The sequence below is a fragment of the Antechinus flavipes genome, chromosome 6, assembly GCF_016432865.1.
Source record: "Antechinus flavipes isolate AdamAnt ecotype Samford, QLD, Australia chromosome 6, AdamAnt_v2, whole genome shotgun sequence".
Taxonomy (NCBI): domain Eukaryota; kingdom Metazoa; phylum Chordata; class Mammalia; order Dasyuromorphia; family Dasyuridae; genus Antechinus; species Antechinus flavipes.
Window position 1 is genome coordinate 26,888,156 of NC_067403.1, and position 27,365 is coordinate 26,915,520.

The following is a 27,365-nucleotide window of genomic DNA, read 5'->3' on the forward strand; positions in this document are numbered from 1 at the left end:
AATGGCACATGCCTGTAGTTCCTGCCACTAAGGAGGCTGAAGCTGGTTGGTACCTTGAGTTCTGAGGTGTATTTTGAATTAAAGTCAATCTGATGTTCATTCAATTGGACCCCAATATGGTGATCTCCCAGAAGCAAAAGGCCACCAGATAGCCTAAGGAAGGGTAAACAAGCATGAATCTAAAAAAAAAAAAAAAAAAGGTTAAAGCTTCCATGCAGATCAGTACTGGGACTGGTGAAAGAAACAAAGAAAGAGAGAGGGAGGGAGGAAGGAAAGAGGGAGGGGAAAAGGGAAGAAAGGAAAGCAAAAAGGAAGGAGAGAGGAAAGGAAGAAAAAAAAGAAAAAGAAAGGATTAGTAAGGAAGAATTTAACCCATCAAAGCATCTTATATAGAAGCATGATCCTCAGATTTGACAATAATAAAGTGTTCTTCCACCATGGTATAATAAGCAAATTCCTGGATTTAAATTTAAAGGATCCAAGTTCAAATCCATCCTCTGACATTAACAGGGCCCCAGTGTTTCTTTCTCTATAAATTGAGAGCATTGGAATCAATGAATTCTAAGATCCCTTCCAGCTCCAAAGTGATTATCCTATAATTCTAGGAAACTGTAGCTTAAAGATCAGTCTTGAAGAGGAAAACATTCCACAAGTTGCTACCTCCGGCTTTACAGACCTTTCTATGTAGCTACTCCACTCCTAGAACCTGTAGGGAAGTCATGAGAGCTCCCAGATAATTTCAGATGGACAAAACAGAATTCACTAAATACTTCTATTCACTGGATGCCCCAAGAGCAGCAGTAAGACCAATAGGTAAAAATCTCATCCTTCTCTTTTCCATCTCTTAGATATAAAATACAAAACTAGTTTTTATTATTACAGCCAATAGTGGGAAATTAAAGAGAAATATTGTCCTAGCAATCATGTATTAATTGTCATAATTTGATTACAAGGTGGTAGCTAGGTAGCACAGTGGGTAGAGTACCAGGACTGGACTCAAGAAGACCTGAATTCAAATCTGAGGTCAGACACTCACTAGTTATATGATACATTTGCCAAGAAAACCCCAAATGGAGTCATGAAGAGTCAGACCCAATTGAAAAATGACTAAATAACAATCCCTCCCAAATTATCATTTTCCCCTTCATAAGATGAATGAAAAGCACTAATATAATGAATAGAGAGCAGCCTCAGAACCAAGAAACATTTATATTCCATTTTGTGTCCTGCTTTTCACGTATCCTAGCTATATGGCCCTGAGCAAATCACAATTTCTCAATACCACCAAACAACTAAGATTACAAATTGCAAGGCAGTAATAGATCTGCATTGATAGAGGGAAGTCCTTTACCAAAAATTCTCAACACCAATACAATCACAAATCTATCCAATATCTCCAATAAAATGTCAAGTTTCCATGAACCATGATCAAATAAACTGTCATTGTTCATTGATGGGATGTGTCAACATAATCCCCTATGGACTCATTTACCAGTTTTGTAACTTTTCTGACCAAAGGGCCCCTCTCTGGCCACCATTTCCCTATATTTGCTGGTCCCTTATTAGAAAGTAAGCTTCTTATAATCAGGGACTGACTATACATGCTCCTGCATTGTATCCCCAATGTTTAACACTGTGCTTGTCAGATAGTAAACCCCTAATAAATGCTTTTTCATTTACTTTTAAAGTACATATTTAAAAATATAAAGAAAAGAATTTTCAATTTCCTAGTTACTAATTCCAAAATGTTATATTTTCCTTCTCTTTTTACAGGCTAAATTTCTCTTCATAGATTTAAATGCTTATTAAGCACTTAGTATGGGAAGTGTATTATGTTAGACACCGTATTTAAGATCACTCCTTATACTATGGGACACACAGCTAGGGACTAGGCTAGACATCTGTGTATCTAAAATATCGCGTGTGTCCTACTATCATGAATCTTATCATCTTGTAGGATAGCAAAACACACACCCAAATAAAACACAATCAAGCCCTAAGAGAAGTACAAAATCATGCACTGGAAGAAATAGGAAGTGAAAGGTTATTAGCAATAAAGTAAATAGGTGTGATGAGGAACATAGAAAACAGTTGTTTAAGAGTCCATCTCTCATTTGAGATTTAAAAGATAAGTGAGACCAAATATGAAATTGTGACAAAAAGTCAATGCACGCTTCAGCCATGTATGATCAGGGAGATAAGGCAGGGCAGTGAAGATCATGGACAGGAAGCAGAAAGTTCTCCAATTTAATTAGAGTAAATTTGCCCTGAGGGGAGTGATTAGAGATAGAGCTACAAAGCAAGGGTCCCATCGAGAGAAAAGGGACCAAATCTGTGCATAGAGGACTGTCCTCAAGAAATTTACAATCTAGTCAGACTTAAGATGTACACACACACACACACACAGGAAAGGCAACATAAAAAAAAGGAAGAAAAGAGAGAGAGAGAAAGAGAGAGAGAGAGAGAGAGTGCACTGGATTTGTAGTCCAGGGTTCAAATCCTGACTTTCTTACTGCTACGAAGACTCTGGGCAAGATAGTTCACATCCCTATCTTTCATGTCATGCATGAAATAAGATGATTGGATCACATCACAGATTTAGAGTTAGATGTCACTAGTCTAGTCCTCTTGTATCACAGATGAAGACCTTGAGGTTGAGTGACTTGCCCAAGTAGAACAACTAGTAAATGACAAAGCTGATTAGTCAATAAGCTTTAACCACCTATTATGCACCAGGCACTGTGTAAGTTTTGGGAGTACAAAGAAGAAAAATGGCTGAATAAGCTGTGGTATATAAAGGTAATGGAATATTATTTTCCAATAAAAAAATGAACAAGCTGTTTTTAGAAAGTCCTGGAAAGATTTACATGAACTGATGTTGAGTGAGTGAAACAAGCAGAACCAGAAATACATTGTACACAATAACAGCAAGAATATGCGATGATCAACTATGAAGGACTTGGTTCTTCTCAGTGGTTCAGTGATCCAAGGCAATCCCAATAGATTTTAGATGGAAAAAGCCATCCAGAAAGAAAACTATGGAGATTGAATGTAAATCAGCACATGATATGTTCACTTCTTTGGGGATTTTTTCTCTCCTATGGTTTTTCCCTTTTGTTCTGATTTTTCTCTCCCAACATGATTTATAAAACAATGTGTATTAAAATAAATTAATTAATAAAAAACAAAAAAGAGACAAAATACATTTCCTGACCTCAAGGAGCTCACAATCTAATGGGAGAGACAAAAAACAAATATATACAAAGCAAGCTATATACAGGATAAATTGTGGTTTGTCTTTCTTTCTCAGAGAACTATAACATCAAAGAGATAGCATCATGGCTTGCAAATGAATTGGAAGAGCCATTGCTGGGAAAGAGATCCAGATAAATAGGAAATAATTAGCAGAGGGATGGCATTGGAATGAAGAAGTTTTGGAGAAGGCTTCCTGTAGCAGGAGGGAAGTCAATAGATGGAGCTGAGGAGTAAGAGTATTCCAGGCACAGAAGAAAGCCAGAGAAAACGTCCCTAACTGGGGGGTGGAGTATCTTGATCACAGAACCTCCAGGAGGCCAGTCTTAATGGACGAAAGAGAGGGACAGAGAATAAAGTGTAAGAAAACCAGAAAGGCAAAAGAGGGCTAGATTAGAAAGTTCTTGAATTGTCAAACAGAGCATTTTGCATTTGCTCCTAAAGACAATATACTAAAGTATATTGAGCTGGAGGATGGAGAGATAGAAGAGGGAAATTGGCGTTATGATCAGATACAATAGGAAAATAACTTTAGGGACTGAATGGAGGATGGCTTGGAGTGGGGGAAAGACTACAGGCAAGTAAGCCCACCTATTGCAATAAGCTAAATATCAGGTGATAAACGACTGTACTAGAGTGATAGCAGCGAGGAGAGAAGGAGACATATTCCAGAGATATTGTTTGATCAACAATCAGATTTTGACTTCATGCCCTCTGACTCCAGAACACTTTCTACTTGACCCCCAGGCTCCTCTGTTCTCTAAGGTCCCTTCCTGCTATAAATCATATAAATTTGCAGTGTGCTAAGCCCATAAAAGGTGTAAAAGGCTATAAGAGATCAGATATCAGTGAGCCTTCTTCTAACTTCATAGAATGGTACAAATGGCATTTGAGAGTGCTTTGAAAGACAATGGAGATAAAGGGAAGGCATTCCAGGCTTGGGGCAAGAGATCGAGATAAAAGTAGGACATTCCAGGGCTAGGGACGCATGTAAATCAAGACATGGGGATAGGGTCATATCCCATGTGTTTAAAGACTACTGAGTAGTTGGGTTGCTAGAGGTTAAATTAAAATGCAATTTGGTTTAACTATAACTCAGAAATACCCTATAGGCAGAATCTTAAACCAACTGGAATTCTGTCCCATTTATGTCTTATTTACTCTTAGCCCAAATACAATATCAAAGAATGTTTTGATTTTGAAATGGCTAACAGATAAGAAATACCCCATAAGCAGAATTTTAAACCAACTGGAATTATAGATCCAGTTTATATCTTATTTACTCTTAGCCCAAATATGGTATCAAACAACAATTTGGGCTGAAATAGCTGAGAGATCAGACATACCCTAGAGGCAGAATTTTAAACCAATTGGAATTCTGTCCCATTTTTGTCTTATTTATTCTAAGCCCAAATAACTACCAAATAATATGTTGGATTGAAATGGCTAATAGATCATAGGAATTGATCTAGGGTAACAACCTATGATTTGTAGTTAAATGTTCCCAAGTAAATGAATAGGAACGAATATCTAAAAAATTTCCCATCTCATTATAGAATTGAAAGTTTGAGGACTGATTTGCTGAAACAGGTTCTAATCAAATGAGACCATTAAAAATGTAATATCATTACATTTCCAAAATTTCCTCTTAAAATTGATTATTTTAAAGCTACTCAGAGATTTCCATCTCAAAACATGGATTAGAAGAAATGTTCAGCCCTGAAGTCAGGAGGACCTGAGTTCAAATCTGGTCTCAGACACTTAACACTTACTCGTTGTGGGACCCTGGGCAAGTCACTTAATCCCAATTGCTTCAGCAAAAAAAAAAAAAAAAGTTCAAAAATGGTCTTCAGGAAAGAAAACAAAAACAAAAACAACATCACTAACACTGACAGGGATAATAAAAGGGACAATAAAGAGGGGGAAAAGTACTGGATCTCTAGAGCAGAGCTTCTTAAATTTCTTCCACTTGGGACCCCTTTTGGCCAAAGAAATTTTTACAGGATCGTGGATATAAGTATACGAATCAAAATCTTACTGATCATAAATCGTAATTTCACGATCCCCAAATTCCGTTAAAAGACCCCATAGGGGATTGTGCAATTGTGTTTAAGAAGCTGGGCTAGGATCTGGGTTCAACTCTGTCTGTTACCAAGATATTTAATCTCTCTGGATCTTAGGATACTTATCTATCAAATTAAAGATCAAGACTAGATGATTCCTAAAAATCCTTTAAAGCCCTAAGTCTGGAAATCCCATGAACAGGTTATTTCCATCTTTAATTAACATTTTCTTATAACAAGCTAAATCCCTGTCCTTGGTCCCTTCCTGAAGTGAATATTGAAGACACGGACGCTAGGTGGCGCAATTGTCCAACACACTTTGTCAGGGAGGTGCTTTTTCCTCCCAATCCCAGTCGAGTTTACTGAATTTAAGTAAAAAGTTTTAAAGTCAAGGCAATATCCCCCCTCTCTCCCCATCCCGATCCAACCTCATCATAAACCCTTTAGGATTTTGACATAATCCACGTCTCTGGGGCCAGCGGGGACTGTCAGCAACCTAATCCCATTTGCAGAAGTTCCAAACAAAAAGCCCAAGGACTCCTTAGTGGCCATGAGAAAAGGTTGGTGTGTCTAAGAGCCCACAACCCTAAAATGGCAATAACGATAACTGACGTTTTAAGATTTGAAAAGTTCTCAATTTTGTATTTATAAATATTTTTATTCATTTTATAAAGTACATTATTTTACCTGCTCAAAGCCTTTGAAAGTTAAATGCTGCCAATATTAATTACCCTTATTTTAGAAGAAAGAAAGAAGGCTAAGGGAAAGTTCTTTGGGGAAAGAGCTGCCTCAGGAAGTCAAGCGGACATGGCTTCAAATTCAGCTTCTTATATACACTACCAGTATGACCTTAGGCATATCACCTAGACCTCAGTTTCCTCACATGTAAATGGGGAGAGGCGGAGGGGGGTGGGGGGGAGAGAGGAAGACAGGCAGGCAGAGAGTCAGACAAAAAGGCAGAGGCGGAGACGGGAAGAAAGGGAGGGAAAGACAGACATACACAGAAAGAAACAGATAAAGACAGAAGTAGAAAAAGACACACAGAGAGAGACAGAGAGACCAACAGAGACAGACAGAAACAGAGAGATAAAGAGGCAGGCAGAGACAAAGAGAGGAGAGTGAGAGAGTAAGTGAGAGAGAGAGAGAGAGAGAGAGAGAGAGAGAGAGAGAGAGAAGAGAGAGAGAGAAGGAGAAGGAAAGGAAATGAGAGGGAGGGAGAGGGAGAGAAAGAGGGGAAAAGGGAGGGAGGGAAGGAGGGAAGGAGAGAGATAAGGACAGACAGAGACAGAGGAAAAAACAGAGAGGGAGAGAGAGAGAGAGAAGGAAGAAGAGAGGGAGGACGAGAGGGGAAGAGGAGGGGGGCGCAGCTCTGGATTCTAGGAACGTGTGAAGCTGGCTCGGACCCCAGGTTTCCCTGAAGTTTAGTCCCAGTTAACTGCTCCGCAGCGGAAGGTGCAGGGCCGCGCCAACTCTCCCATTCTAAGCCGTTACCCGTTCCATGTGCTCGGTACCCTATATCACTCTGCTAGGAAACCCAACCCCAGAGCGGCCGCTCTCCCTTATCTTTCGGAAAGGGAAGGAACAAGGCGCCCCCTCCCCCCTTTCCCCTCCTTCCCCCGGGAGGAGCCGCGCAGGTGTGACTGTCCCGGGAGCAGCTTCCCCGACCCGCTGCCTCGCTCGGCCGGGATTGCAGCCTCGCGCTCTCGCTCTCAGAGGGGAGACAAGGGCCAGCTCGCGGGGCTCGGGGGACCACGGCGGGAGTCGGAGATTTCCGCCGTGTGCCGGCTCTGCCCGCCCCGGCTCGGCCTGCTTTCTTAAAAGAGCTGCAGGTACCAGCTCTGCCAGCTCCATGGCATTCTTCCTGGGGCATTCGAGGGACGCAAAGCTTCGGGCTCAATGATTTCTTTCTTCCCCTTCCCCCGCCCCCCCCCCCCAACCACAAATAGAAAGTGGCTTTGCCTTGGCAGGCTCCTCCGCGCCCGGCTCCGCGCAGGTAAAGGGTTACACATTCTCGGAAGTATTAAATGCAAACTTTGAAGGATTTTATTTTCATCTGCAGTCACATGATCCCTTAATACCCAATGACACTGACTCCAGCGGCTCATCCAGAGGTCAGGCAAACTCCGGGGCTAAACAGGGCAGCCCCACATTTTTTCCATTCACACGCGGGAGGCACGCGGAGCCATGGGAGATGGTGATCGGCCGAGCCCGCCGCCGCTTCCACTGCTTGCAATACCGAGGTAGGCTGAGAGGGGCCGGCTGCCCCGGGGATTTCCAGCCGAATCCTCCACTGCGCGATCCGGGGCTGGGGGGGCTGGGGGCTGCGGCTGGGGCGCTGGCGTGGGGGAGGGGGAGCGGGAAGAACGTTTGGGGATCGGAGCTTCTGCCATTGATTTCTTTCTGAGGGAATCTCAGTCTGGTTCACTCGGAGCTTCCTCCAGCTGCTCACTTGACTTTCTTTCCTAAAAACCGTCGAGAGGGAAATCAAAATTCGCCTCTTTCAGGAAAACCGAATCCAAGCCGAAAGGCAGGATCCTAAAGAAAGAACCAGGCTCCTAAAGAAAGGAACATCTCCAAGGTCCTGACCCTGAGCACTTGGCTAGTTTCTCTGTGGAAACGTGGCCGTCTAATATCATCTGGTTTAAAATTACATTTATTGAGAGGGATAAAAAAGATGTTTGAGTTTAAAAAACAAATTTTGACAACAAAAAATTTATTTTCTCTCCCTCCTCCTCCTCCTTTCCCTTAAAAAAAAAAAAAAAAGAAAAAGAAAACCAAACCCTTGTAAACAAATGTGTGGAGTCAAGCAAATTGAGAGTGTGATTTTCCTCTCTCCTCGCCGCCCCTCCATCCCCAGCACAGACTTGGGAATAGTTTTAATTAAAAAAAAAAAATCTGTGGAATGCAGCTGCTCCTTTTAAACCCACGTGAAAGGCTGCGTTCCCCTTCCTAGCCGGGGAAATGCAGCTCAGGTAACTTGCCCGGAGCTGGGAATGAAGGCGAAGGGGGAGTTGCGGGAAGAGGAAGCGAACTTCGGGAGCCGATTGGGGGGCAAAATGTAATCGGTGACTGGGGCGGAAACCGTTTGTTAAATCCTGAATAATAAGTCAGGCAATACCTGGCCATCCTCACCTAGACAACTGTATCTGATCACGCCCGGTCTGGAAGAATATATATGAGAATATCGTTCGTGTAAACCATCTATAAAGTGAAAGTCTTCGTGCCGTTTTAAAGCTTTTTAACTTTGCAGATTATTCCATTTCAATTTCCACTCCCCTCCTATTAATTCTCTCGATAATTCCTGATAGTGAAAAGTCTCTTCTGGGAGTTTCCCAGAGTTAAAGAATCGGGTGCTGGTTGATTTCATTATTATGGGAAGGCTGATAGAGGAAGTTTTTCAACATCCTGAGCCTTAATCCCCAGTGACCATCACTTCAGGAATCCTTGGCTCTTTTTGAAAAGAAAGGAGACGTTTGAATGACAAAAGAATATAGTTTGTTGCTGTTCAATCTTTTTTTCCTTTGGTACCTGATTCTTCTGACCCCATTTGGGATTTTCTTGTCAAATAGAACTGGAGTAGCTTGCCATTTCCTTCTCCAGCTCATTTTATATATGAGGAAACTGAAGCAAACAGGAGCACATAGCTCCTGAGATCACATTGAAACGAAGGTCTTCCTGAGTCCAAGCCCTATACTCCATCCACTAAGAGAGATATCTACCTATTCCTTTTTAAATCCCATATTTTGTCTTTTAAAAAGCAGAATTAACCGTGTACCAGGATCAGTCTTGAAAAAAGTCTAGAAGGAACAAGGGGGAGACCAGCAGAAATTATTATAAGAATTCATGTGAAGGAACCAACTCACAACTTTTCCCTCACAGCATCCTTGTGGAATAGGTGGTGATGATATTGTTATCTCTATTTTACAGATTTAGAAACTGAAGTTCAGAGAGATTCAGTAACTTGATTCTAGTCACTGGTGGGGAGAGTGGGGGGGGGAGAAGGGGCATGATTATGTTTTTATTTAATCTTTTTATCTGCCTAATTAATAGGAGTTCACTCTTCAGAGTAGATACTTAATCAAATGGTTTTTGAAGTTAAACTTCTAAACAATCACTCTGCTTTGCAAAGTCCAAGAGAAGCCTGGAACTGAGCACAGTTGTTCTACCGCCTCACTTTTCAGCTACTCAGGTGATAGGAACCATGGGATTTTAAAATTAGAAGAGATCTTCAAAGTCATACACTCAATCTTCTCATTTCAGAGAGACATTTAGGATTAATGATTTCAAGTTGTCTTTGATCTTCAAGATTGGCAAGAGTCTTTAGAGGCCATTTATTCCAACCTCCCTCATTTGACAGATGAGGAACTGAGGGGGCATGAGAGTTCAAATGATTTAGGCAGGATCAAAAAGCTAGGATCTGAGGTAGGATTTGGAATCAGGTCTTTCTAACTCCAAAGCTAATATTCTATCAATCAGAATAGAATTACCAAGATTTTTGGTTTTCAAATTCCATTTTTACCCCTAAAAATTACTGAGGATTTCCCCAAGCACATGTATTTATGTAGGTTATGGATGGGTAGATAGAGATTTACTATCTTGGAATTTTTTAAACTGTACTATTAGTATGAAAAGAGTTTTTCACCTTGAGTACTCCCTGTCTCCAGGAGACCCAGGGTTCCCTGGACTACACTTTGAGAAGCAGAACACTATTACCATATGGTTTCTCCTAGAGAGAATGAAGTTTGAATCTGTACAGTGTCAAATGCAACTTTCTGGATCACTGGAAGAGGACAAAGAGAAGATTGGCAGAAGAAGAGAGAATGAGAAAAGAAGTGGAGTAGGGAGTTTTCTCATTGTTATTAGTTTTATTTTTAACTTTCTGCACACTACCCGGGACCTGCTTACTTAGTACTTTCTTAGCTTCCTTGGCTTGCTTCAGAATTCATCTAAAAATCCATCTTCTACACCAGGCTGTTCTGGGTCCCCCGACCTCACAGCTGCTAGTGCCTTTACCTCTCACGTTACCTTCCATATATCTATTTTCTCTAAGTGTATGTCTGTCAATACACACATAGAAACACCTAAACATATTTATATGTGTATGTATTTATATTATACATATTTCTATAATATACATATTTGTGTATATGTGTATACATATAAATATATTTAGTGATTTAGATGTTGTTTCTCCTAACTAAATGAAAAGCATCTTGAAGGAGGTACTATTTTTACCTTTCTTTCTATCCCTAGCACTTAAAGTGCTTGGCACATAGTAGGCTCTTAATGAATGCTTTTTGACTAACTTAATCCTCAAAGGCTGGTTACCACAAATACCTGAAATCATTAAGTGTGACTACTTCACGAACAGATTAACCGGTACCCTCAAAATGTAAGCACACCTGGATTTTTAAAAATCTGTTTAATTTTTTTTAATCTAATAATGTACAGGCTGATGCATCCAACTCAATAATGCACTTGCACTTGCGAGCATCCTCTATAGGAATAATCGCCTTGAAGTCTTCTAGCCCTGACAGTTTGATATATTTCATCCCCATTCTGGAGGCCCATTTCCAGGGATTTGGGGGCCAATTCTGGTTCCATAAAGGGAAAATAGGAAGTAGTAACTGTAGCTTACTACTAGTAGAGAATAGTAGTAGCTGCTTAATTCAGCATTGAATTATTCTTATTGAAGATTCTACTCAGATTTTGATTTTAAAAAATGCTACTCTCACACTTCAAAGTAATAAGATAACCAGTCTTCTACTTCATTGAGAACGAGACCATAGGATAGCAGCTCCTTTGTCCACTCTTAAAACTTTTTAGCATCATTGCAAACTCCTCGATGCCCTCCAGTCATAGTGGAAGAGGTCCCTCTATTCTTTTCTAAGATTTATCTCTGTGCTTGAACCCTGGGACCCTTCTGCTTTCTTTAAGACCTCATTTCAGCAGTTATTCCTTCTGGCATCTTCATTCTTTTCCATACTGCTTCCTGGCTACAGTGACCTATAAACATAGCCAAAACCCAACTTCTAGAAAAGACCAATCTTGATTATATTCCATCCAGCTTTCTTTCTATCTTTCTCTCTTCTTCTTTACAGCCAAACTTGTTGTTTTTTTCTTTTTTCTTCTTCTTTTTTTTTTCTTTTTTTCTTTTTTTTATTTTTTTGGCAAGGCAATCAGGGTTAAGTGACTTGCCTTGGGTCCAACAGCTAGTAAGTTTGAGATAACATTCAAATTCAGGTTCTCTTGACTCCAGGGCAGGTGCGCAATCCACTGTACCACCTAGTTGCCCTTCACAGCCATATTCTTGAAAAATCTTAATTACACCTGATTCCTCTACTTCTTTACCATCCATCTTCTCTTATCCTGCAGAATAACTTACACCTGCACCATTTTACCGAAACTACTTTATCAGAAAGTCAACAATGATCTCCAGATCAACATGGCCAAGCCATTTTTTTTCAACCTTTATCTTCCTTTATTTCACCACAGTACTTACACTACTCCCTGGGTACTTAGATACTACTACTACTACCAGATATAGAGCCCCCAAATATTAGTCTTTTTCTTCTCTTGAACAGAACAGGGGAAAAAAAGTTTTATTTTGTGCTTCTGTAGTGTCTGTATTTTAAGTTATTTTGCATTATAGTTAGCCATTTATGAACCATCTCCTCTATTGTAATTTGTAAGAAGACACAGACCATAGCTTATATAAGCCCCATGTCTATTATTAGTGCAATACATCCAATAAAGGACTGATAAATAATGACTTTGTTCCATGCCTTATATCCCAGGGATGGAATTCTCTACTTTACATTCCAGCCTTTCCCCAGGAATTGGATTTCATGCAATGTATCCACTATGGCTATGACTGAATCTCTGATGGCTGCTCTAAAATCGTCCCAATTTCAGCAATTGCCTTCCTTTTGAACCTCTGCCAATTACTACCCCACACCTTGTATTTACAGAATCTAGGAGATCTTTGACGGCCTTTGGGTTTTGACAAATGATGTCTGCATTCCAGCTGTCATTTTCCTTAACCAGTTCCCCTCACTGGACTGAAAATAAACCTCTGGCCATATCCCCTCAGTCCTGATATCCAGGCTCCGCCCAACCTGGGGTACATGTCAATTATCCCTAGTCTGGCCCATCCTATTAGCCACTTAGTCATGGCTGTGACAAAATGAACACCTTTCAGCAACTGTCTCCATTTTCACTAGGTAATTCCCTTGGGCTTATAGAAACTGGAACCTTTAAAAATATCCCCCATAAAACTTCAAGGCAGTTGTTTCTTAAAACAAGAAATAGATGAATAGACATCCTCACTAGATGAATATCTATCCCAAAGCAGATCATTAAAAGGATCCAAAATACTGACTCATAGATTTTCTGATGCATCTCAGAAAAGCCACTCCTGAGTTTCAATTAGTGTTGTCAACATAAGGTAAAAATGATAGATAGCATATCTTTAAAGGCACCACACCCAGCTGACTCAGTTCCAATCACTTTTTATGCAAGTGGGCTACAAAAAAAAAATCTTCAAATAGTGCCACAAAACACCCAGGAGTGCCACTTGAAAACCACAACTTAGCCGGTTACTCATGGTGTTCTCTATTTCTGGATAAGGGATTTATCTTCTTAGTATTTGTCTTCATAGCTAATTTAGATGTGAAAATTTTAATAATAGAGTTCATCTAGTCCACCATTTGACCTGTCATCAGATATAGGAGCTGAGGAACTAGTCAGTTTGTCAACATTATTCATCCCCTTTCTACTTCTGATATGAATGGAAACTCTGGAAGAAGAAATTAAACATCTCTTACCTTCATAATCTAAAAACTTGCCGGTATAAAGAAGCAATTCTAGTTAGAAATCTGTTAGAATAAATCCAAGCAATAGTTTGTAACAACCTAGTCTAAGATGGTAATGAGGAATGAAAATGGGGAGAAAACTTTGAGCAATATAGTAGCAACAGAATTAGCAGAACGTGGATACTGATTGAATGAGTGGAGATGGGGTGTAGGATAAAAGGGGGATAACTGTGTGTTGATGTTCCCCAAAAATGCCTCTGTCACTGACTCTTTTTCCTGATGTTGCTATACATGTATATATGTTTATACACATATATACATGTATAGCAACATCAGGAAAAAGAGTTCCTGATGATCAGGAAAAAGAGTATAAACATACATATGTACATGTATGTATATGTATGTATGCATTTCTTAAGGCAGCCTTCTTTGGTTTTTTCCTCTTTTAAAAAATTTCTTCGCCATCCCCTCAATCTTAATCATCTCTAAGATTGTAACTTCTTAATTTGCCTCTTTCAGATCATAATCTCTTGTTCTTCCATTTCTCCCTCTATCTAAAAGTGCTCTTGTTTTACTCAATCCCTCTCTAGTTTCTGTGTTCTAGTAATACTTCCCTAATTTTAGAGTTTTGAGCCTAAAATCTGACATTTCCACAAAGTGCTACCTTCTACCCCTTGTCCTCCTACTCATGTGCTAGAAGTCATTCCTCAACCTCAGTTCTCACCTCATCATTCTTCTGAAACATCTCATAGCTGTTGATGGAGTGGTGAGGATTTGAAATCATAGAACAGCTGGTCTTCTTGGTCCCTTCTAGTTCTAAATCCATGATCTTAACAATCTCCACTGTGAATGTCCTCCAATGTTGCAAATGTATATAAAATATATCTAGAGCTGAACTCATCAAAATCTCCCCTACAGCCTCCCCTCTCAATAAAGCTTCCTTTATCTCAAGTTCCCTTTCTATTTCTATGGACAGCAAAATCTTTCAATCACTTGGTATCAAATGCAAGATGAGTCTTTGGTTCTTCCCACCAATTTCCAGACAGGGATCAAATATTCCAATACTGTCAATTCTACAGTTACAATATTTTATATCCATGCTTTCTTTTCCGATCTCCTTTTCACTATTCTGGTTCAGGCTCTTATTATTTTAAGCAAAGGAATCATGAGAGATTTACATAATCTTCCTGCCTCGAGTCTCTTCCCTACTTCCCTACTCAAAATCCCTCATTGGATCCTCATTGCCTATAGGAAAAAAAATACTTACTCCTTAGGCTGGTATTTAAAGTGCTTCACAACCTGATTCCAACTCATCTTTCTAGCTTAATTTTAATTATCCCTTCATATTTAATGTTTCAACCAAAATGAACTAATTTTCTCATCTCGGCATATGCTTTCCTGCTTGTGCTTATTCTCATAAATCACCTTCTGTGCCTAGAACACAGTCCCTCCAAATTTCCTTTTCAGACATCTTTCTTTTCCTTAAAGATCCAGCTCAGGTGTCGATTTCTCCATTAAGTTTCCCTGACTCGTCCAGTTCAAAGTGATCTCTTCTTCCCCATGTTCTCTCTTGGCACTTTGCCTGCTTCTCTCATGCCCATACAATATCAAGAACTAGAGCAGAAGAGTTCATACCCAGGTATCTGGGAAACTTTTAAAAATATGTTTTGATAACTATAATTGACTTCTTTTAGAACTCCATGTATTGTACTTTATTCACTTAAAAGTGTTTTTCTGAAAAGGAGTTCATAAAACTCTACCAGAATTGTCATATGTCCATGAAAATCTTATTCTTTGGATGATCTTGAGGCTAGTATTGCAAATGCAGTCCTTTTGGTCACTGAACAGCAGCTGAGAATTTTTACAAAGTTGGAAAATCAGCTAAAATCCTACAGAGCAAGAGATGATGGTTATGTTGGCTTTGATTTAAAAATTAATATTTTAAAATTTTAAATGATTAATCTTTCAAACATTGTTTTTGTGAATATGTAGTATCTATATTTCTGAAGTTATCAAGCTTTAAAAGTGTACTAAAACTTTTGGGACATGCTCTATTAGCACAATGTGTAAAGGAAGAGTGCATTATATTTAGTTTTCTTATCTCAGTAAGTTTGATCTCTGCTTAATACCTTTCCTTGTAACTTTAGTGTAGCCCCGTGTTCTTTCTTTTTCCTCAAAATCTCCAACAAAAAAAAAAAGCAAACAACTGAATTAATTTATAGGTTAAGCTACATAGAGTTTTACAGTTTGGGATTTACACATGGGAGACCTGCCCTGCACAGCAGAAACCTTTCTTTTGGCTAGACTGCTTCAAATGCTTTTCTCAAAATCAATAAGTGGAAAAGCCCAGTCAGATCTTATATTATCAATAATGTTTAGTCACCTGAATGACCATAAAGATGTGGTCTATTAAAGAAAATCACCTGTAGAAACCTGCCTCTTTGGGCTCCATGATATTATCAAGTATATTGATTTGTGAATACCCCAAGCTCATAAAAATAATAAAAAAAAAACCAGCCAATGCATTGTGGGCTAGTAATCTTTTCTTAATCACCTCCACCAAAGTCCTACCTTCCATTATTGAAATCCTACTCTAATATCCCAAAAAGGTATAGAGGTGCCTTAATGTTCTCAAAAGCTGAAGATAGCAGAGTACAAGATGTCACCTTATTAGAAAGGTTTCAATTAAAGGCTAGGGAGCACTGAACACATTTTTCTTAGAATTCTAGTGTCTTTCATGATTACTTGTGTGTATCCTCCAAATTGGAGGGATAGAAACTAGAGCTGTTATTGTCTTGGGAGAGGGAACTAATTCTCCACCACAGATCAACAACTTCCCCACAGGTCTTCACTTATGAAATTGCTTAGACCAGGATTTCTTAAACTTATTCTATTCATGACCCCTTTTCACCCGAGAAATTTTTACATGACTAGGTATATGAAATAGGTATACAAACAAAGCATTTACTGTTAATAAATCATAATTTCACAACTCTCACTTCAGTTACGAGATCGAATATGGGGTGACGAACCAGAGTTTAAGAAGCTGGGCTTATAAGCCCTGAGAGGGTTAATTGGCTCACCAAGGACAATATGTTTTAGAGGCAGAAATGGAATACAGCCTTTCTTGGTTCCAAGACCAAGTTCTCTATTCCCTATCATGCCACATTGCCTCCCAACTTAAGCAGCAAAAAGATTCCCATCCTGTGTATTGGCCACACTCCCAAATTTCAGAAGCATGCTTTCAACTGGATTCACTTCAAAAAAATATTTACTAAGGACTTTCTATATATAAGACACTTAGCAAGATGATTAGTCAGTCTTGCTTTTGGGGTGTTTGCAGTCTAAAAGATAAGATGTAAACACAATTATAATATAATTTGAATAAGATGAATGTGAAAGAGCTGTAAATTTCTATGAGAAATCTGAAGAGAAATGAGTTACTTCTGGCCAGAGGAAAAGAGGGCTCTTAGGGAAGTCAGCATCTGGACAGGGCCTTGGAAGATTAAGGATTTCAACAGGCTGATTGAGGGGACAGTGCATTGCAGGACAAGGGGACAATGGGAACAAAGACACAGGTAGAAAAAGATGCGGCAGTTTGGAAGAATGTTAAGTAATCCCAGTTTGGTTGGGGGAAAAGATCGAATGTCAAGAATTAGTGTGAGATAAGACCTAAAAGGAATGTTATTATATAACTGAGTGCTGCACAAAGAAATTTAGACTTTATTGGGGAGCCATTGAGGGTTTATGACAAAAAAGTATGCAGTCAGAAATGTGCTGTATCAAGATTTCTCAGGCGATTGGAATATAGGACGAATTAGAAGAGGAAGAGACTGGAGCCATCTAGGTCAAATGGAAAATGACTTTGACTTAATAACGTCTTATTTTTTCCAATTACATGTAAAGAGTGTTTTAAATCTTTTAAAACTTTAAAAACAAATTTTTTAAAAAAAATTTGGAGCTCCCTCCAATTTTTGGTCCTCTCTGCCCAATTCCCCAAGATAGCAAGCAGCCTAATATAGATTATACATGTACAGTCATATTAAGCACATCAAAAATGACTTTGACAATTCTGTTGTTGGGAATATACCCTGAAAGTGTTATTAAAAAGAAACAAAAAATGAACTGTTAAAGGTTTACATAGTAGCATTTTGTGTCATTGGAAAAAAAAACCTGGAAAGTTTCCATTTCCAATAATAAAATAGACAAATTAAAAATTATAATATAACATGAGCAACATATAATATTAATAACACTATTGTATAATAATATAATATTAATTATATGATATATAATAATGAAATAAAATAATAAAAAATAAAAATAAATTTTTAAAAAGGCATATCAATTTAATGAAATATCCAACAAACAAGAAGATTATTACAAAATTTAGAAATAAATTGATCACATAATTCAAAGCAAAAAAAGTAGAGCTATTATCATATAGGAGGAAAAGTGAATAAGAATGACTAGACAAAACTTTCTCCTAAAAAACCCATGAGTGAGGAAATCGGGCTATTTAATGCATTCGAATTCTTATTCACTAAGCAATTCAAATGAGCTGCATTGATCATAGTATTACATTTTTAATAAATAAAATGTTTAAGATAAAGATGGGGATAGACACAAAAGTTGTTGTGTTTTGGAATGGGGTAGCTGTGGGGTAGAGATAAGGAAGGAAAGACAATCAAAAATAATAGCCAATTTTTGAACCTGGGTGATAGGGAAAATGGAAAAGTTGAGAGTCAAGTCATAACTCAAAGGAATATAAGTTCAGAAAGGATCTTAGAAGTCATTTGGTCCCACTCCTTCATTTTATAAATGGGGAAACTGAGGCTGAAGATGTTAAGTAGCTTTTTTAAGGTTATGACAGGTAATAAGTTAGCAGAACCAGGATTCCTGATTCCAAATCAGCTTTTAGGGGGGGAAATATGTTTTATTTCCTGGTTCAATGCAACTTTTCTTGAATTGAAGCTTCTTATCAGTGCTGTATAACATTAATAGCTACAGCTCAATTCTCAAAAACATCATTTGAGAGCTCTTTAATTAGCTCTGGAAGTTTCCATGTGTGGAAAGAGTGTTGGATTTGGAATAAAAGATCCTGAATTTAAATTCTGACTTTGGGGCTTACTCTTTGTGTGATCCTTTCCATGCTTAACTTTTCTGTGTCCCATATCCTTCGTGTTAAAATGAAGAATCAGTTTTATAGGCAGAAGGACATCTAGTCCTTCCTCTTTGTTTTTCAGGAGAGAAGATGATGTCCAGGGAGATTGCTACTTGTCCAAGATGATTCATATAGTAAGTGGCAGAATGAAGATGTGCACTCAAATCCTCTGTTTCCAAAATGGTATTCTTTCCCTATACTGCATTAGTTAGGAAGTAGGGGTTTTTAAACTTTTTGTGGATCTTAGACCCTTTGAAGTCTGGGAAAGTCTAGTTCTTCTTAGAATAGTCATTTTGAATAAATACAATAAAATGCGTAAGATGTTACAGAGAAAAACACTTATATTTTTAAAATATGATGTTTCTCATCCAGATTCACAGACACTGTGAAATCTACCCATATTACCCTAGTGGGTCCATGGATATCAAACTAAGAATCCCTGCTTGAGAGCTTTTCTAAGGTATTTATTTTTTAAATAAGCCTTATTTTATTTTTTTATTTTTAACTTATCAATCACCTCAAAGTGAATATTTCCCATCTACAAAGTAGAACCCAAAAATATTATATACAAAACTGTTGATCTCTTTAATCCATACTAATTTTTTTTGTTTTTAAAAAACTTATAATAAATCCAACTAATTTCCAAAACTGTTCTGTGTATCTATACCTTCTTCCGAATTTTCTCAGTTCTTTTCCAGCTTTAAATTGATGATCCAAAGTTCTGTGATCATCAGCTTCTAGTCAAAATTGAAATAATTATTCAAAACTGAATTCCGGAACACAACAACATTGGTTTCTAGCTAAGGTAGCTTCTCGATCATAGTCCTATAACTGAGCTAGTTGGAAAGTCATCAATTAGTTTCTAGACTAAAATCTGTGTTTTCTCCCTTTAACTCAACTTGACTAGGCATGTTATTGGACAGAAATGATCTGCATTAGGACTTAGTTTTTTAGAAGGAGTCCAAGTAGACACAAGAAATATTTCAAAAATATTGAACCTCTAAAACAACAGGAAGTAGAGATCTGACAAACACCCGTCTAAGACCCCCATCATTTGGGCTGGTCGTCCTCCTGGTCAATGACTTTAAAGGCAAATATTGAATCTTCCTGCACTTAAGTCTTACTCCAGTGATTTGTCTAATGGCATGGAGGTAGTTCTCAATACTGATTTCTAGGGTCTTTTTTTTATCTCTAGAGTTCCTTTGTGAGAAATAATACATTTTGACTCCTACTCTATTACAATCAGCATTAATCAATATGATGTGATTCTGTAGGAGTAATGATTATACATTCTGTATATTAGATCCCAGAGTTGGAGCTACAGTTTGTAAGTTTATTTGTCTATCCATGAGAAACTTATTAGAAGCCCTCCTTGTTATAGTATTTTTCCTTGTTATGGTACCCAAGCCTAGTGTCACAGAGATGATTCAACTTCATGGGGAATCCTCCACTTTATTTTTGTATGTCTGGACCATTCTGTCTTGTCCAACAAGTAACCGTCTTATGACCATTGAATCAGAGGAATGCCCCATGCTTTGTCCAACCTATGACTCACCTGCTATGTCGTTTTTGGCCCTTAAGAGCAAGGTCTGTCAACCAATGAGATTCTGCATTGTACCATATCTCATTTGCATATTTTGGTATCAAACTTTATAAATACAAGACCCTAGAAGAAGAAGCCATCTCAGATCACCAGGAAGATATGAAATTCACTTCATTAGAGGGTACCATGGATCCTCATTGACTCAGAGCTCTGCCTCAGTCTCTTATTGGGGATTGAACGATTTTATTCCCCCCACCTTGTGCTCCTTAAAGCCCCACTAGGTACCTTGAATAGGGCTGGCGTGTCCCACTTATTTCTGACATCTAGATTTGGGTCTTTCCTTCCCCAAAGAGATGTGGCTTGCAAAATTCTCTTAAAAATAAGAATAATAATAATAGCTCACACTGATCTAGTGTTTTAAGGATTGATATCACTTTCCAAACGTCATTCTTTCATGTGATTCTTGAGACAGCGCTTAGAGATAAGTGTGAATATTATGATTTCCATTTTTAGATGAAGAGACTGAGGTTCAGGGAGTGACTTGGCCAGGCTTGCCAGTGATTATCTGAGGCATAATTTGAACCTCAAATGTTCCAAGCCCCAAGTATGGCAGTCCGGGTTCTAAGTATGACAGCTCTGTTATATACTGTGATCATACAATACTGAGAACACTTAACCTTAGAGTACCTTAGCAATTCTCAAAGCCGGGAAATTTTAGAACCATTGCCAATTTCGTATTGATCAAGAAAGAGGAACTCTGCTCAGCTATGAAATCACAGGTCCTATTTCCAAAATAATGACTAATTTAAATTAAAAAGAATAATAAAAATAATCATTCACAATTTCCATAGCATCCTAAAAACTGCTTAAGAACCTTTCCTAGGAAATCAATACTGCCTTTTTACAGATTTGCTCATTTTACAGATGAGAACACTATGATCCTGTTTAAAAAAAAAAAAGAGTCTAAAAAATTGAGTGGCCTCTCACATGATCACACAGCTATTAAGTTCTTGGTCTCCTGACTCTTAGTGGCCCATATTCCACTTCACCCTGAAGCCTATCTAACCTTCTGTAACTCCATATTGCCTGTCATGATAAGTTAAGTACTTGAGCCTGCTTCTTAAGGCCCTTCCTTCTCTGGCCACCACCTCCCTTTCTAACGTCATCTCCAACTCTTCCTCATTGTTCCCCAGTTACGCCCCAAGTTTGCTTGAAATGCCATCCACTCCAATCTCCATCTTCTGCCCAACTTCTATGTTCAGGTAAAATGCTAAGTAAAAAAATTCATTATGCTTTTCAGGATTTCTTACTCAGAAAAATATGTTTCATTCCTTTGAATGAATATGTTTCATCCCTTTGAATGAATCTCCATTTCATGTTTGCTCTTCATAGGACTCAGGAGTCAACTCAACTCACTAAGTGTTCGTTATCTACATGTTTTGTAGATGATGTGAGTCTTGCCCTTAAGAAGCTCACGTACCTTCAAGTGTCCTGAGGGGCCATAATATAAACCCAAATAAGTCATCTGAAGGCAAAGTGAAGAGGAAGAGATGATTGTCACTTAGGAGATGAGGAGAGGCTTGCTTCTTGGAACAGGTGGCAGCCGAGTTGAGCTTGAGGAAAGATAAGGATTCGGAAAAAGGAAGTTCCAACTATGGAAGAAAGCCTGGGGAAATACAGAGTCCAGAGTCCAGATGCTGAGTTTAGGAAACATCTAGTAAAAGGTTTTAGAAGACAAGGAAGCTAGGAAAATGGGGGTACCTTGGTCTAAATCAAGACTCCAGTGCTTACATGTTTGGGAACTCTGGGCACAGCACACAGAACCCCTAATTCACCCCTAAGGTATGGGAGGAAAAATGAAAACCAGTCCTTGTGCAAAGGTAATATCAATTATATGTTTGTATCACTATGGAATGATGAGGTGATCAAGATATCAGACTGTGTCTGACAATGGTCACTTGGGATGTACTAAGTCTATAGTGCTATCATTTTATAAAAGAATGGATTTGTAAGACAATTATTGAGTTGGGAGACTTCCAACCATTCAGGAGAAAAGAAAGGACTAGCCCTTAAAATCCAGCTCTAACGCATCATCATGCTGCATGATCATGATGGCAGCTTCTCCAAGAGAAGTCAGCAGTTACTTTCTGGCAAGTTTTCCCAAACTAGAAAAGTAAAGGGCCCATGGCTAGACTGGAGAGAACAGGATTTCTTAAATCTCCGTGTCATAGGCCCCTTTAGCAGTCTGGTAAAACCTCGAGATCCCATCTCAAAATGTCTTTAAATACCTGAAGGAAATGCTAAAATTCAGTTAGTGGTTACTGAAGATAGAGATAGAGAGATAGTGAAGATCATTTCACCAACCCCCTAAAATCTGTCCATAGCTCCCAGGTTACTGTTGCCATAGTCCCGGGAAGCAGACTGCTGATCCTTTTCTGCATCCCCTCTCTCAGCTGAGTCCTGAGGAACAGAATCTTTCCATCCCCATCCCATTCCTCAGCCAGATGCTGTTCAAGTCTAGCCATGGGTTAGTAACCAGTATTCTTTAATTTGGTTCCATGCTTCTCTTTTCCTCCTAGCCCCCAAGGGTTGATAAAATTATCTGCCACAAACCACACTTGCCATCTGGTGTTCTGTCACCTAAATGAGTCACCACCTTTTGAAAATTATTCCATTGTTCTTACATTATTGTTTCCTATTACCAAGAAAGCCTCCAGAACTTACATACAGTATTTCCATTGCAGTCATTAATTTTTTTAATCTGATGATTTTTTTTTACTATTCGCTTGATTTCTTTTAGTCTCTGGACACATGGGAATGTATCCTTTGATTACTTTAACTTTTAATCCATTTTGTTATTCTCAAACTATAATCCAAACGAAGTTCATATTTCTTTATCTGTGATTCAAAGTAAGTTTTCAATATCTCCAGAACCTCTGCTGATATCACTAAAATTAATATTTGATCTTCTTTCTGAAGCTTCATAAATACAAGATCCTCTTATATAAGTAACAAACTAATATTTGAATAGACTTTTAAAATGATAAGTCATAAATTAGAATTCCCTTCTTAAGTAGCTCAGAGTAAGCTTGCTGAGAGCCTATCTCAAATCCAAAAGAGCTACATGTTGAATTACCCCAAAATTCATGAACACTTTGTGCTAAAGAAGCGAGGACTAAGACTAGATTAGACTGGGCTAAGGCTAGACTAGACGGCGCTAAGATCAACTAGGCAGTACAGTGAATAAAGGCACTGGCCTTGGAATCAAAAACCCTGACATTTACTAGCTGTGTGACTCTAGGCAAGTCACTTAAGCTGTTTCCTCAGATGCGAAATAAACATCATTAATAGCACCCACCTTACCTGACTCTTGTGAGGATGAAGTATTTGGAAAGCCCTTAGCATAGTGTATGGCACTTAGTGGCTGCTGAAAAATATTTATTTCCTTCCTTTCCCATTGGGAAAGGAGGAAAGCAACAAAACTAATGCCCCACTGATGATCTCTGCTTCCACTGCTCATGGAAAAATCAATGAAATTACATCATACTGACATCATATCTAGGGCAGATAACAATTTTCAGACAAGGAAGGATTAGGTGAATTCTAGATATGTTATTAAGATTATTCTATCTTTCCTGGTGTTTCTTCTCGATGTTGCAAATGGCATTGTAGAAAGAAAAAAGGTTTTTGACTGCTAAAGCACATACAAAGTTAGTGATCACTTCAAGGTAAATGGAGTTTGATTTTTTTTTGAGGTGGGGGGGTTATGGGAAAGCATCAAGGCAATGAGAATTAAAAGACTCACCCAGGGTCATACAGCTAATAAGTATCAAGTGCCTGAAGTCAGATTTATAGTCAAGTCCTCCTGACTCTGAGACTGTTGTTCTATCCACTACTTAATTTTTGTTTGGATTTTTTTAAGGAGGTTTAATTCTAATTAATTAAGACTAATAAAAGACCACATCTTGATCCTACAAAACTAATTTTCTCCAACACCCTCCCCCATTGAGGTTTCCAAGGGAAGAAACTAGAGAAAATAATGATTTTTTTTAATTCAGAGACTAAACATACAATTTGCTAGAATTCTTCTCTTAAGGGCTAAGGAAGATAGGTGTCCGGCTATTAAACGTTCCCTTTTACAAGGGAAGAAAGCAGTGTATCTTTAAATTTGAATCTTGCTTGAAATTTCTCTGTTTGTCTGCATTGGGTGTGCCATGGAAAAAAATATTTGCCTACTTACTATATCTGTTCCCAAACTGCCTTTTCCTGTTTGTTGGTGGACACCATTTTAGAAATGGAAATGATCTTACTAAAGAGCATTTTAGTCCAGTCTCATTTTACAGTTGTGGAAACTGAGACCCAGAGAGTGTATAATTGATCCAAAAAAATCCCAAGTTCATGGAATTATAGATTTGGAACTAGGGGAAAAAGTCCAAGCAGTCACCTACTTCAATGCCTCAATGTACAAATAAAATTATGGTCCATAGAGCATATGTAATTTACCCAATGTCACACAGATAGGTAATCACAGAGCCAGATAGGTACCATATAGAACTTCAACTCCTCCACATTGCCTCTACATGTGGCCAGATTTTATTTTTAATTGAGACCAGTTAAGAATGGTTGAACATCTTCATTTAAAACTGGCAAGTTGACTATAACTGAGGATTTCTTCTAGTAAATAATGAGTGATTATCAGGGAAAAATTCTAGAAACTAAATATGTGGTTTAACAGTTGCATATGCCCTCTGGCAAAGTATTAGAAACTTACCTAAGTTATATGAGCTATATTTTCTTTTGAAATAAATTATCCACAAAATATTGCAAAACCCTAATATATTTAACTATTTGGGAAAAAAAACAACATATGAAAAACCTAACCTTATAGACATTAATAAATTCTAGACTGGATTTGCTAATGTCTTCAAATTATTATATTGCCCTTGAGGAAAGTATTCTATTAATTCAAGATATATCTTTTATCATTAAGAAAATTTTAAATTTAAACAAGTGAAAAGAAATTATGTTTTCACAAACAGTCCAGGAAATACTTGGAAAGAACATTATACAACATGAAATGACTTTTATCTTAATAAATACTTCCAAGAATATGTAATTTCATAGTCAGAACCAAACACATGTCTGTGGTTCAGTAGATAGAGAATTGCTGTGGCAGAAAATGTGATCATTCAGTCAGGTGTTGTGCCTCCCCAAAAGCATTTACACTGGTTTTTGAACAACAGAGAGACTATCCTATCATTGAGTCTCCACTCATATCCTTTCAAACTTGGCTTTGTCCTGTTAGAGTGGTATTCTGACCATGATAAGGCACCAGTTTATTTTTCCAAAGTAGTACTAGCCAACAAATTAGCTGACTGGTTCTCTACCCCAAACTTTGTTGCAAGTTGGCTATATAATTTGTGAGACTGAAACTCTCTGGGTTTTAGCTTTCACATCTATAAAACAAGTTTATTAAAATAATCGCTGATATTTTTCCACTTCTAATATTTTTTATTTATTTTATATCTTCCATGTCTTTTGGTCACTAGCTGAAACAAAAGTTTTAACTAGAAATACTTTCCCCAAAATAAACACAGTAAAGTTAAGGGTGGAGTGGAGGTGAGAAAGAATATCTAACAGGAATGGCATAGAACATCTTCCAGAGTGGGGAGGAAGAGAGACCTCCCTGCGGATGCTGGGTAAATATGTATAGTGGACAAGGAAGCCTATCCATTCTTCAGAAAGTCAAGTCCCACCCCCTCAGGATCTAGGGGAAAAGGAAAACTTTGAGGGATGGATGCAATAGAGAATAGATCTTAAGATATTTAATCAGGGTCAGGACAGGGAGCAGCAGGTTCTTAGAAAAGTGAATTTCAAGGAGAGACCTGCCCTATGGTTGGGTGAGTTTGAAATTCCATTAGGATCACCCCTGTTATGGGCTCCATGGCAGAATTAGTTGTGCCTTGTATAAAAAAAGATATCCATAGATACTTCATGCCTTCAATTTGTGTTCCAGAGGTCCCCAAAGTAAAGTTTGGATACCCTATATTGTTGTAGGGACTTAGGAGAATTTTATATAATTAAACCTTCTCTCTGAGTATGGATGCAGAGTTGAGGAGGAAGTAGAGCCTCTCAGAAAAGGGAGGTTAGTACCCCAGACTCTAAAACCCAGAGCTGGTTTGTAAGCCCCAAGCCAAACTGGTCTGGTTTCATGCATGAGAGAGAGGGGGTTGACATTCAGTTGACCCCAAGTCCTAAATCCTCTCCGAGAGAGCTCCACATGGATCGTTGGTAGGGACCAAATTTCCTTCTGAGATGAAAAGCTTGATTTTCCAGTTTTTCTTTTCTTTAGTATTTTAGAATTGGGAAAGGCCATTTCAGCACCAAAAGAACCTTCATAAATTCTAAGCTAGAAGTAATCTCTGATAAACTTCATAAAGTGTTCTTTGTTTACTAAGTCTGCATAACTCTGTATTTGGGGCAATTATGATTTTCATCTGTAAAATATAAGATCTGTGCCATGTTGACTACTGTCAGATTTTTTTTTGTATAATACTGGGAAAGAAAGTAAAAAGACAAGGCTTACCTCGCCCCCAGAACCCCAAAACCATTCTGGATTGAGGACACGGACAGTGTGTTCAAAATGCATCCATTTGATTAACCAAGGATGACAAATGTTTAAAAGGGAGGGGAGTGTAACAGAGGATTGATCTAGTCTTGGGCCTGTGCACAAAGGATCCACATGGATGTTTAGTGACCCTGCTTCTGAAGGTTCATGATGATACAGAATAAAGGGACTGAGCTCTCCACTTCAGAGCACTTAGGGATATTCACAGACTCTCACTCATCTCCTTACTACTCAGTAGGAAAAAACTCTTTTGGTTGACAGCTGAACCAGAAACAAGAAGGCAAACAGAAGTTGCCAGCAGAGAAACTTTACTCACCCTCTTTCTTTTCTTCTGGCCACAGTATGCCAGGGCCTTGGAGATTCACCACGGGGCTATATCAGAAAGATCACTCCTCACGACTTTGCTGGTACACTTAGCTCAAAAGCCAGCAAACCGTGATGGATTCCTATCTCTAGTTTTCTGTTTTTTCAACCTTTTGAAGTTTTGCAAGGCCCTGTGCCAAAAGAAAGAAGATTATTTATATATAAACATAATTTCTATACTATATTATGTTATTATATTATATTATAATTTATATTTTACATATATATTTTTTTAAATTTAAATAGTGATAGATAGACATAGAGCATAGTCTTGTTTAAGATTCCATGGACCCAAGGGTACCCAGTATGGAAGGTAGGGAAGTAAGGGAGAAAGCATAAGCTCCACACTAGCCTTTTGGAATCAAAAAAATCAGCCGTATACCTCAGGGTCAACAAGAAAGAGATTCAGATAACCTCCAAACAAGCAGGAGGTTCCCAAGAAAAGGATTTTACAGTTAGGGTTAATAACTCAGGATTCCTGGCTAGTAGGTTAAACACCAAGTAAATTTGACTGATTTAAAAGTAGAATAAAAATATA

General features: G+C 38.2%; 1 protein-coding gene and 1 long non-coding RNA gene across 3 annotated transcripts in view; one reads left to right on the forward strand and one right to left on the reverse strand.

Moving 5' to 3' along the window:
• Positions 1-6,572: 6,572 nt before the first annotated feature.
• The window catches only part of C6H4orf19 (chromosome 6 C4orf19 homolog), a 90,555-nt gene continuing 69,762 nt past the window's right edge, over positions 6,573-27,365 (forward strand). The window contains exons 1-2 of one of the 2 annotated variants that reach the window (XM_051967387.1): positions 7,466-7,555; positions 18,376-18,427. The gene's annotated coding sequence lies outside the window, so the exon portion shown is untranslated. Of the gene's footprint in view, positions 7,556-18,375; positions 18,428-27,365 lie in introns of both variants that reach the window. The other variant, XM_051967384.1, reaches the window with a different exon arrangement.
• On the reverse strand, positions 7,336-26,955 carry LOC127541987 (uncharacterized). The gene is made up of 2 exons (XR_007948518.1): positions 26,781-26,955; positions 7,336-7,777 (listed from the first exon to the last, which is right to left on the reverse strand). It is a non-coding gene; the product is annotated as an uncharacterized LOC127541987 (long non-coding RNA).